The sequence below is a fragment of the Triturus cristatus genome, chromosome 4_1 (genome assembly GCF_964204655.1).
Source record: "Triturus cristatus chromosome 4_1, aTriCri1.1, whole genome shotgun sequence".
Classification (NCBI taxonomy): domain Eukaryota; kingdom Metazoa; phylum Chordata; class Amphibia; order Caudata; family Salamandridae; genus Triturus; species Triturus cristatus.
Window position 1 is genome coordinate 965,521,645 of NC_140585.1, and position 13,492 is coordinate 965,535,136.

Below are 13,492 nucleotides of genomic sequence, written 5' to 3' on the forward strand. Positions count from 1 at the left end.
TTCTACATTCCTTTTAGCATTACTGTGTTTTGTAATGATTTTAAATGATGTAATTTAATTTAGCATTATTTGCTCTGGGATTTTATTTTAACTCCCTCTATTATTTTCTATAGGAGGGTGTTCTGAGCTATTCTATTCTATTCTTGGAATTTCTCAAGGGCATGACTACCCCACGGGCCTCCCAGCCTGATAGATCATACCAGTCTCAGAATCCTCAGCAATAGAAGTGAACAGCAAGGTCTTTCACGGCTTTTTGAAACTTAGATTATCTTTCATCTTTCATAGTGCGACAGGAAAGACTGTTCCATAGTTTGGGAACCCAATAAGCAAAAGATCCTCCTCCACTCCTACATTTATTAATCTTAGGAATGTTTAATAGCCATATGGCAGACGAACGTAAAGCTCTCCCTGAAGTATAAGGACAAACCAAGTAATGGAATAGCTGAGGGCCCTTGCTAGGTAAAAACCCATGTGCTCTGCAAAGTGCTCTAAACTGTATCCATGGGACATCAGGCAGAAAGTGTGAGGTGGTGGGTACTGGAAGGTACCCCGCAATCTGAGAGGGGCAGACATCATCCATTTTGACCTTAAGGGAATGTAAATGGATTAATGTTCTGTACACAGTATGCCAGGGCCTTAACAAATTCGAGGGAATTAACAGATAAGCAGGGTTACTTAACAACGTCTGACCAGGATATTAGTGTCCATTAGATATGGATTATATGTACTTTTACTGAGCAATGATAACCTTGATGCTTTGTGCTTATCTCTAGTGTTGTTATCTTACATGCACATGCAATGCACAATATAGTATATTGTTGCCTGAGATTATGTAATGTATCCAATTTTATTAAGCAGCCATAACTTGGATGTCGGTATCCCAAATGCGCATCTGTTCACTGAAAAGGAAATGGAAAATGTAAGCTAAAAACACCCATGTGGTTGAAATATAAAACATGTTTAAAAAAGCAGATTTTTAAATATGCAATGCACCATCTCGTCTTGACACTGACCTGCTTTGCTTATGAGGATCGAGTAAGAAATTATTTCATACACACGAAATTTGCCTGCAAAAATAGGAAGGGACATATTATCTAGGGCTGGCGATAGATTTATCGCTGCATTAGCACCCGTTTTCAGACATAAAGCGGAGATAATTCTATAGCATTATAAACAAGGACACGCTAGCGCGTGTATCCTTGATTTATCTCCCATTTCTATCACAACTCTCTACGCATCGATAATGAGATGCAAAGTAGGCGTGGCTGACAGAAACAACATGGGAAAATATTACGAAGGATGCTTCGCGATATTAGCAAGGAGGGGTAGCGATGATAATAATCGCGCTACCTCTGGCCTAACGCAGGAACTTAACGTCTGCTAAATTCCTGTGTTAGGCATACCTAACATGGGAGGTGGATTATTGGGTTAAGGCAACATGGCCTTATCACCAAGATCATCGCTGTTTTGGGAGGGGCATCGCTGTTTTTTAGGCGATGTTTGGCCATTTGTCCACAATTGCTGGAATATTTATCGCCATTGCGCTGAGCATTGGTAATACAGCGCTAGCTTGGCGAGATATTCCAACGATAGCTGCCGATAAAGAAAAGCTCGCTAAGCGATAATTATCGCCAGCCCTAGATAATATGCCTCGAAATGTTTTGCACTTCCCTGTCAACAGTAGCCTGCTGGCCAATAAGCGGCATGAGAGATGCAGCTCCGTGCTATGGACCCCGTCGTCAGGGACATACTTCCAGGTTTCCTTTAACACTCGACTGTGCGCGTTATATTTTAGGCAGATGTGCATTCTTTCCCAGTGGCCATCCGACCGCTCCTTCTAGTGACTCAGAGATTTATGAAATGAAGGCAGTTTATCCTTGTTGTGGGCTCCATCCTGGATTGAAGGAGTCTTGGTCCTAAATAAATTAGTTACAATTAGGTGAGTCGCCAATGGCGCCCTCCTTGTGTTTTTTAAAATCATCTTTACCAGACAACACATACCATCCTAAATGAGGCTTTGTTTTCCCATAGAGGCTGTCCTCAACTCACTAGTCAGGAGGAAGACCGCAGTGATGTGCATACATTAACGCGCACCTTAAAGTGCCAAAACGTCGACGACAACCTTCTTGGTCCATGTTCATTGTCACCCATCCTTAAAAAGACTAATAATGAGATAGGGTGTTTGTTGAACGATTTGATATAAAAAGGATGGACATTTCTTTAATTCTTTCATGTAACTCTTTTGTATTATTTTGCGTCAATCACTTTTGAACTTTGTGTCACTTCTTCACCAATTTTCATTGTTTATTATTTCTGGGTTCATGATAACCCTATGCGAAGAGAATGTGTTTGTATTATTTGTGTATATGACTTTGAATATAAAAAATAAATAATTGCATTGTTGTGTGTTGTCTATTTTAATAATTGGACTGTGGGGGGGTTGAATAAATGGTAAAGATGTAAATGTAAATGTAGTGCATTTATATAGCGCTTCGCACACCCCCGAAAGGGTCTCTCAGGCGCTGTGCACATACCGCTGTGGAACCCTTCCTGGCCGTTCCCTGTGAAGTGCCCACTCCTGGGCACCCCCAAGGTGAAGCCAGGCATCCTAGCGCTGTTGGGGCTGTTGTGGAGTTTAAGCAAGCTATTGCCCAGAGTTGCAGAGTGGGACCCATGATTAGAATAGGCACCGAGGCGAGAACTATCGGGTCCGGGGAAATTGAGCCCAAGACCCACTGAGGCGGGAATTGAACCCTGGTCCAGGCCAGATCTCTGCATCAGGGTCTACCGCTCTAACCATTGAGCCACACTTCTCCTAAAGATAGGCCCACACTCCTTCTACTCTTTTGGACCATACATTGATCTTTGTACATAGGTGTAACATTTTTGGACATTTTTCACGCAAAGAAATTGCGATACCCACCAGAACGTATTGTAGTCTTGAACAATGGTTATTTATAAGTCTCTAGTATATGGTGCAAAAGATTACCCTGGGCCTGTAAGTTAAATGTCACTAGTAGACTGCAGCACATACTGTGCCACCACTAAAGTGACAATGCCAGTCATCTCTCCAGCCCTGTCCCTGCAGACTAGGGGTGCAGATTTACAACTGCTAAGTTGAGTCAGCAAAATAAATCTTTTGCCAGCCTAAATGTTTCTTTTGAATATTTATAAGTCAACTCTAGGATAGGTCCTTAATATCCATAACGCAGTGTGCACGGTATTTAAAAAGTAGGACATGGTTTACATACCCTGGCAGTGGGAGACCTCCAAAGTCAGTTTTTACTGTGGCAATACTGGCTGTGTCGCAGGAAACCACTAGACTTCATGTAACAGCCTATAATGCTTAACCTCAGTTTGACAGTGATTAGAAAGATTATTCGAGGACAAATTTTAATAGTGATTTAAAATCCAACTCAATGGTCAAGTCAGGTTTTATATTACTATTTTGAAAATGAGACTTTTGGAAAGTTGTCATTTTCCTGTTTGAGCCAAATATGCATTTTTGCTTAAAAAGAAAAAAAATGACTTATTGATGATGCATGCCACAAAGTGTCTTTAGGTGAGAGTCCTTTTTAAAAGACTTGCAGGAACATGCATCAAACATGCCATTTGCGATTCCTTATTAGCGAAAAATAAGGATTCACTAATAAGGAAGCGCAAATGCCTATGCATGTAGGAATCGCTGAGAAAATAGCGATTCCTACAAATTCTTTAATTGCGACTCGCAAATTGCGAGTCGCAATTAAGGAATGGCTCCCCATTCATTCCTATGTGCCTACAGGCCCATAGGAATGAATGGGAAATTGCATGCGCAATTTGCGAGTACCAATAGGTACTCGCAAATTGCGCATGCAATTTCAAGGGTGCAAGGGTGTCAAAATGACACCCTGTTGCACCCCTGAAATAGTGATGTGCACCCATGTTGAGCACACACATGCCCAAGGGCATGTGTGTGCGCAACATGAAACTTTTGCAAATTAGCATCAAGTTCAACTTCATGGTAATTTGCGCCCCCTATTAGCGAAATCGCTATTCTAAAGTGGTTCTTGCATTGCATTTAAGGAATCGCAAATTGCCATTACTTAAATGCATTTACAATTTTCGAAATCGCAAATAATTGTGAATTCTCAAATTGCGAGTGCCTTGAGCCTTGATATATTGCAAATGCCCTTTTCGCGGGCGCAAATGGCCGATTTTCGCGAATCACACCGTTTGCGCTTGCAAAAATGGTTGATGCATGTGCCTGATAATGTCTTCCTCATAGTGGTAAAAGGATTTGAACCCTGAGATAAGTGGGCAGTCTCTGTATGAAGAGGTGTTAGGTGCAACTTTACTAAGGTTGCAGCTTTCCTTCGCATATAAAAATGATTGTGGAAATATTAAACTGAGTAATCACATAATCTGAAACTCAAGCCTGGGAGTTATCTCCAAGGGCAACTCTTCAGCCCATGATGCGGGGACTTCGGAGGTTAATATAAAGTCAACAGGGCACTGGCAACAGGGCTCTGGGAAGTAATGAGAAATATGCCTGTTGCCATTCAAGAGGCCGCCAGAGCAGACAGTGAAGGACACATCAAACGATGCAAAAACACCAAATCAACTGTCAAATAATGTTTTTAAAGTGTAGCCAGTTTGAAGCACATGTAGACAACAAATACCTCCTAGTTACATTTCTTGACAATTCATTGGTGAAATGGGTCTTCACACTCTACCCTGCCATTGTACTTCTATCCACAACAAGACCATAGTATACCTCTTGCCTATACCCATGTCCTACCTATATTCTTTTACTGCTACATCTAACTCAACCTTAGTATACCTCTTGCCTATACCCATGTCCTACCTATATTCTTTTACTGCTACATCTAACTCAACCTTAGTATACCTCTTGCCTATACCCATGTCCTACCTATATTCTTTTACTGCTACATCTAACTCAACCTTAGTACCTCTATCCCTACTTATTAGTTTCTACCTCAACTAGTATCTATACCATAGCAGCTGTACACCTACCTATACACTAGTATGTTTACCCCATCTATATCACAATACATCTTACCATACCTATTCCACAAAAACTCTGACCCTACCTGTACTCCTGTACCTCTAATGCTACATACCATAGTATATCAAGCCTTCCTTATACCCTTACTCATACCAAAAGGATTTTACCAGTACCCATTAAGATACTCTGGTACATCTACCCCTACTTATATTCCAGTACATTTACCCACCTTAGCACCTCTACTCCAGCCTACAGCCGAACAATTCTAACGCTACTGATACCCTTGTGCCTCTATTCTTAATTATACCATAGTTTACCTACCCTGCCTGCACATTAGCACCTCCACATCTATCTATACCATAAACCCTCAGCACCAGCCTATACAAATACACTGTTACCCTCACAATCCTCTTTCAGCACTACTCTGCTGTACTCCCAAGGAAAGGTCTACCCCTACCTATGCCATGTCATCTCTACCCTTCTTATGCCATAGTATCTAAGTGGCTGTCTATACCCTTACTATAACCAATAACATTTAACCACTAACCCTCCCTGGTATCTTTGACCTTAGTGGAATTACTGATCATGATGACTGTATAAATGATGCAGCCGATTTCAAAGATGATGGGGGCAGGCAAGGAAAACCAACAGAGCTCCATTATAATGGGTGTGATGTAACTATATTTCTTCAGGCCCTAGATGAGATGTGCTGCAGCACTTTGGATGACCTTAAAAAGGGCCAGTGTGTAGTCTGCAAAGCTTCAGAACAGGGTGTTACCACCACCCAGAGGCAAGAGTATGAGGATTTGAAGAACCGTTCTGAGGTCATGGTCTCACTTACTTTAGAAAGTGGAACTGGTGCCAGACTGTCTTTTTTGGCAATGCGTCCTTTGAGGGTGAAGCCGGTGTCCAAGGTGACTTTGGGGAAAGGTTCATGTTATTGAGCTAGGTTTGTCCTATTTCTTGCTTATTGAGCTTCAGGTACGCGCTGGGCATGCAGCCTTGATGAGGCTATGCTAAACAGAGCTCACTCCCATATGTACGGTTGTGCCAGACCATGCATGGCACAAGGCTGCCTTGTTGAACACCACCGCAGGGGGTAACTGCACCAGCAGTTTCATCTGTCTAAATATGGATCTGCGCTGTGTTTTCCACTTGCACACTGCACTGCAGTGCAGGACATCTGTCTGCTGCATCAAAAATGTGTGAATCTGGGTTCATGTTTGCTTCACATTGTTCTGCAGAAGATTGGCCCCATATTTAATGCATCGAAAATATGAAGCTGCCTGTTTGTATTTACAGGCTATGCACATGATGCAATTGTATGCATTTATGCGTCTCTTTTTCATATTTTTCTTTTTGCGGATGCCACCCTTTTTTTTTTGCACAATTTTGCAAATTTCATCCATGATACCAACTTCTGCATCTAGAATATTCCTAAGTGTAATAGTTTTCATTAACTTTTTCCTTGAAGATGATAGACAATCGTTCAAGGCCCTGCTGGCACGCTCTTAGCTGAAGTCACTCTTTTTAATGTTGCTGAGAAAGGGCTCGTGGTTTTGATGTTGATTATTCTATATAACGAGCTCTGAAGATGGAAGAAGGAAATTTAATGTAGCTTTTGATGCATGTCCGTGATCAAACAATAAAAATAGCTGTGGTGCAGCATCCAGTTCTTTTGACTGAAAGAACATTGTCATCTTGGTTGCTTTGATGGGGCATTACAGGCAGTGTTTTTGTGGAATCACACTAATGCAGTGCCTCTGCGTTCATGCCTGCCTAAACTCAGAGGATCATTATCTTACCGAAGACAGTTTATTTACACTCAAATAAATCTAGATAATCACTGAAGTAAGCCGAAGAGAAATGCTTTATTCTGAAGCCATCACTTTGTTCACATTATTGGCCTCATTATGAGTGCACCAGCCCCATCATGATTACAATATTTGCAGCAACACAAAACGTCTGGAGTTTTTCACCCGAAAACATCTTTTGTTGAAAGCAGCCGATATGTCCGGGTGAAACTCTAGCCGAAAATGGTGGAAAACATGCAGGAATCGTTGTCAAAACACTGATTCCGGGATGACACTCCGCAAAAAATGCACAAAAGGTTTTTTCCAACCCTTGGAATTACCGATGCCTGTAGTTTCTGTAATGCCAGAGAGAAGGAGGAGTTTCCGCCCAGCTTTAATAGCATCCTAAATGTATACTTGAAGGGTAATTTTAAGTGAAAGCATTTGCATTGTAGAACTCAGTGATTCACAAGGAGCATTATTATGTGAGAGACATAGGTATATTAAATACAAAAGTTTAATCGAGGCATGGAAGTTATACTATTCTGCGCTCTTATTATGGCTTATTACTAACTATCAAGGGAGACCCTTTTTAGATGTATATACTATTGATAAAAGAAGATTTTACTGCAGAACTTAAGGCTTCTGTTCTAAAGATTTGCTCTTCACATATGTATGTAAAGATCAACTGTGCATTTATGATTATAATTTATGCTGCTCTTCAGAATATCTTTTAAAAATGTATTGAGATTTGCATGTGCACTTCGAGGGTAGTAACTATTATGAGATAACAGTATGCAAGAAGTTCTCGATTTGCACACCGTTAAAGCCCCGCCGATAGAGAGAGGTGTAGCACAGTGGCCAGAGTGGCTGACTCCAGCTGCAGTCCGTGCAGATAACAGCGATGAGGCGGTGGGGCTGGGTAAGGGGGTTTCCGAGGGACAATGCTGAGGGAAAATTAATTATATATTTAATTTTCCCTCAGCCTCGTCCCTCGAAATCCCCCCTTACCTGGCCCCACCGCCTCACCACTGTTACCTGCACGGACCGCCGCTGGCTGACTCTGGAGCGGCTGGATCACGGTTCGATCCCCCACAGCAGCTCAGCTCAACATGATGTGACTCTGGGCAATAGCTCATTTACTTTCCCCGATGGCCTCCAGCGTCTTGAAACCCGTAACGGGGTGATATATTCACGCTTTATAAATATGAATTATTATTATTACTACCAGTAGTAAATTGTGCTCAGTTCCAGTTGTTAAAACTGATTTTTAGCTTAAGACCAACTTGTTGGAAACAGCATACAAGAGCTGGATTGCCCATGTGGGCGTTCGGGTGGTGCTTCTTTTTTTAGCTTTCCCTCCAATTGCCAGAAGTTATGGAGCTCCACCTTATGTAGGGAGCACCCGCACATCTTAAGGCGCTCAAACTGATGGGAAAAATGTACTGGTTCAATGGAGTGATAATCCATGTATGCCCTTCACACATGCACAGTTTAAGTTATTTGCTTTTCACGCTCGCTTTTACAGAAAGCTGGGGCATAAAATGGTGGCATGCAACTCACCAGCAGAGCTGCAAAGCCCATGGTAGACCCGGCATACACTTCCATAATTTTTCATAGCACAGACCCAGCAACAGAACTGACCACCATGAGTAGTAAACTGCATGGTTACTGGCTATATTACAGACATTATGCTGTTAAACACATCAATGGTGTGTCATGCTCATAAACAGAAACCGAGAGGCGAGAGCAAAGCAGAAGCCCAGAGCTGAGCTGAGTTGCATGAGAAGCAGAGTGGGATGCAGCGTTACTGCTGCTGCTGTGTGTATGGTAATGTGTGTGGTGGTGTGAGGTGCCAGCACAGATATAGTCTTGGTCCTTGCATCATGTTAGAAATGCTGACTTTGACATGGCATATTGGTAACATTCATCCCAAGATGGTGGCAACCTTCTTATGATACTGGTCTTGATATAAGAGTTGAAATTGTTGGCATGTGAGAGGCATCTCATAAATGTGCTAGTAACACTTGAGGGATAGACCGTACATAGCGGAATCCATCCATATGTGACAATGATATATGTGAGTGCCTGATGAAAATTACAAATATTTGTTGAGCACAAAACATGTGCTTACTAAAATTGATGAGACTAATGTAGTTTTTAAATGAAAATGTGAAGATCTGCTTTGGGGAATTGAACCAACATCATAAGATGATGTTCGAGAACAAATTGTTAGCATTTCCTAATACATATTTAACGCTAATACCTAAGTGATTATTACTTCTATTGCCTTTGACCCTAGCCTGTAGTATTGGTGTAACATCTCTGCTGTCCAAAACTATGATTCTTCATAAACTGAGTGATAGAAACATTGTATGATTTAGTAAAATAAGCATAGCTCTGCTGTCTACCACTCAAGACTGTGACATAATTGTATTTCTTATTTATTCAGTAAACCTTTTCAAATGGGATTCTTCTTAATCGTAACATTTGACTGTGAATCTACTTGAAAGAATTTAGGATACACCGCAATCTACAATTGTGTTTTCTGAATGTCCTATATTATCTATGTCTTTCACCACATTTTTGGAGGGAATTGTGTGGAACTAATATACCATTGCACCATGCTCCTGCCATCCTGGGGAGAAAGGCATACATCATGAATGTACTGGAATATTTCATGACTAGCCCTTTAGATTAAGGGAGAACAGCATAGAACTAAGCACAGTGGGTGCCTTTTTCCATATCAAAATATAGGTTATAAAAATGCATCTGCATGAGCAAGGCTCTTTATTTCTTTGTGCTATGGACCATTTATTTGATTTGGTGGCGGTGCCTACATGAAATGATGGGAGATAGACAATGGAGATACTCAAGAAGACATAAGTAAGCAGGTACATTTAAGGTCAGTGTTAGAGACTTGTGGTTTCTGGTTGGCAGAGTATATACACTGTCAAAGCAGGAGCCACAGTCCTAGTCAGGGTAAGTCAGATACAGAAACTAAATTAACATGTGCTCACCCTCTGGTAGCTTGGCACATAGCAGTCCGGCTTAATTTAAGAGGCAATGTGTAAATTATTTATGCAACACATTAATTACAATAACACAGTGAACACATTACAAAAAGAGTCCCCACCAGTTTAGATGCATGCAGAATATCTATATGAGTAAAACAAGACCATAATGACAAATATCCAGTAAGTAGAACTCAAGATAGAAATTTTTAAAGATCAAATGTGAAAACAGTGCTTAGAAGTCACTAGCAGGCAAAAGGTTACTTGAGGTCACGAAGGACCGGTACAAGTCCAAAGTTCAGTGACCGTGATGGAGGGCAAGAGGGCTACAGAACCTAAACAGGACCTGCTGAAATAGTACCTTGCATGGAGCAAAGCGGCAACGGTGAGCACATGATGAGTTGGAATTTTCCGGCCGTCTGGTCACTGTATTGGAAATGAGCCTCACAAACAGTGTCAAAGATCCAGAGCTGCATCATCATCGAGCCTCGCAGTCAGGACCCGTGTCATCATCGATTCCACACTGCATCAGCATTGGGGAGCAATGCATCGGTTTTTCTCACGCAGTCGGGTTGATGCATCATTATTTTGCAGAAAAACAGCTCCAGAACCCACTTTTAAGACCCAGGACTGGATGGAGACACCTCACCCAAAGGTAGGGCTCACATATACCAGAGTCCAGCAGCACCAGCAGAGTTGCAAGAAGTCTTTTGTGTCCCTAAGACTGCAGAAAACAGGAGCAAAGTCAGCAAGTCCTTGGAGAATCTTGGGTTCAAAGATGTAGAGAGTAGGGCGGCATGGATTCGCAAAGACCCAGTGATACAAGGTCTGCGCTGGTCCTCCAAGTTTGAGGACCATATCTCTCTGTACGCAGACAATATTCTGCTTTACTTAGCCTCCCCAAAGCATCACTCATCATAGTTCTAGACATCTTGACAATATTTGAGAGATACTTCGGGTTCTCCATTAATTGGAATAAGTCCCTCCTATACGTCCTTAAAGGAGACCCACACATCCCACCACTGGGCTGACCAATCCAAGTCCACACAGTGGGCTTTATTTACCTGGGTATCTTTGTCTCTCTGGATCAGACACTCCGTTTCCCCCGCAACCTTCTTCCACCACTGATATGGTTGAAACGCGACATTGCCAGCTAGAAAATGCTTCCGCTCTCGCTTCTGGGTAAAGCAGCCCTCTTTAAAATGATGTTCCTGCCCCGCTTTCTGTATGCATTACAGAACTCCCTGGACCCCGTTCCAGCATTGGATTTTATAGAAATCGAGGGCCTGCAGCAGGACTTATTGTGAGACGGAAAGCCCCGAATAGCTTTGGCAAAACTCACACTGAACTGGTATGACGGGGGAATTAGTCTCCCACATATCAAAAAATACTACTGGGCAGCTCACCTTGCAGCTATTAACCATGGCACTTACGGCTGCCTGGATGATCCGAGATATGCTATGGATAGGTGGCTCCTACTGGGAGGGAACTACAATAGGGCGGTCTATTTGAAACCTAGACGCTACCCCCTAACTGGGCCGACCAAACACTCGGTCCAAGTGTGGCACACTGTGAACAAAATGTTGGGATGGGGGAAAAACACTCATGCTGGCAACCCCTTTATTGGACCCCGAAAAGTTGGGTAGCTTGTGGAGGACCAAAGGGTTCGATAAATGGGAACTCATTGGGATCTCGCAGATCAAGGATGTCTGGGTAAAAGGCGACGTGACAACGTTCGCCTCCTTCCAACAGCAGCACGACCTAGTGGACTCGGAATGCTTCAGACACGCACAGATCCGCCACGCCCTACGATCGCCTATCCCGACAGCCTCCCCCCCCGGAATCGTCTCCACTTGAGGATCGGCTGCTGAATGGCCACCTGCCCGAAAAAGTCATATCTCTAATATACAAGAAATTAATCAATAATATAGCTGACCCTCTCCGGCCACTGTGAGAAAAATGGGTGGGGGATGGCATTGAGCTAAATGACAAGGTGTGGCAAGAAGTTGTGTCCTCCCCAAGGGTGGTGGTAATCTCGGCTAGACTCCGATTAGTGCAACTCAAAATTCTCCACAGAGTGTACATTACAGGGCCCTGTTTGGTACGCATGGGTAGAGCTGAAGGAGGAGATTGTGGAAGACAATGCGGTCAAAAAGGCACATTCATGCACAGAATATGGGAAAGCGATCACATACAAACATACTAGCGTAAAATACACAGCATTCTTAGCGAAGTACTCACATTTGTCCTCTGTCCGGAGGCACAGCGATGCCTTCTGAATGTGTGGGAACCTACTGACTTCAATAACTATGCCAAACAATGGGTCACACTGGGTTTAACGTTGGCAAAGAGAAATATTGCGCAAATGTGGGGAGCCCCGCAATCACCCAAAGTAGAGGCATGGAAAGCAGACCAAGACTCGTGTATATATAGAGAAAAGACATTATATGTAGCACAGGGCTGCCCTAGAAAGGGGTCACAGATATGGAGCCCCTGGAACATCTACTGAGGGAATATTTGCAAGCCCCCACATAGCATTGATTCGGGCGAGCCCCCTACCCCATAAAATGTCCCTACAGTGTACTGTTACGCAATTCTGTCTGATAATTTATCTGTTACTCAGAAAGTGTAATCTGCTTCATCTGTACTGCATATTCTGTCGATGAACGGTTAATAAAAAGAAATATGAAAAAAAAAGATGTAGAGAGTAGGTCCAGTCCCACTAACTGCCAGGCAAGAAGCAGCAGGCTGCAGGCCAACACTGCAGAGTAAGTTGTAAAGTGGAAGTCCCTCCTCCAATACAGCAATCAGCAGGCTATAGGCCAACACAGCAATGCAGGTAGAAAGGTGCCCCTCTTCCGACAGCATAGTAGCTCTTCTCCCAGACAGAAAGCAATTTACAGGCCCTGAGCACATATAGTGCAATCTACTAGGGACTTATAAGTCCATTAAATGTGCCAATTGTTCATAAGCCAATGTTACCAAGCTTTGAGTACAGAGCATATACCATTTAGCCCTGGTTAGTAGTGGTAAATTACCCATGATCATAAAGCCAGTAAAAAAGAATGCGCTATCTGCTACAGCCTGTTTGTTTGTTTGCGGCGGGGGGACTTCAAGCACCAGAGTCCTTCACTCCCAGGAGGGAGGAGCCACCACTGCTCTCGCGCTGAAAAGCGCCAGCGACCACCGCAGCGTGGGACGCGGTATCTGCTACAGCCTGTTTGTTTGTTTGCGGCGGGGGGACTTCAAGCACCAGAGTCCTTCACTCCCAGGAGGGAGGAGCCACCACTGCTCTCGCGCTGAAAAGCGCCAGCAACCATCGCAGCGCGGGACGCGCTATCTGCTACAGCCTGTTTGTTTGTTTGCAGCGGGGGGACTTCAAGCACCAGAGTCCTTCACTCCCAGGAGGGAGGAGCCACCACTGCTCTTGCGCTGAAAAGCGCCAGCGACCACCACAGCGCGGGACGTGCTATCTGCTACAGCCTGTTTGTTTGTTTGCGGCGAGGGGACTTCAAGCACCAGAGTCCTTCACTCCCAGGAGGAAGGAGCCACCACTGCTCTCGCGCTGAAAAGTGCCAGCGACCACCGCAGCGCGGGACGGGCTATCTACTACAGCCTGTTTGTTTGTTTGCGGCGGGGGGACTACAAGCAACAGAGTCCTTCACTCCCAGGAGGGA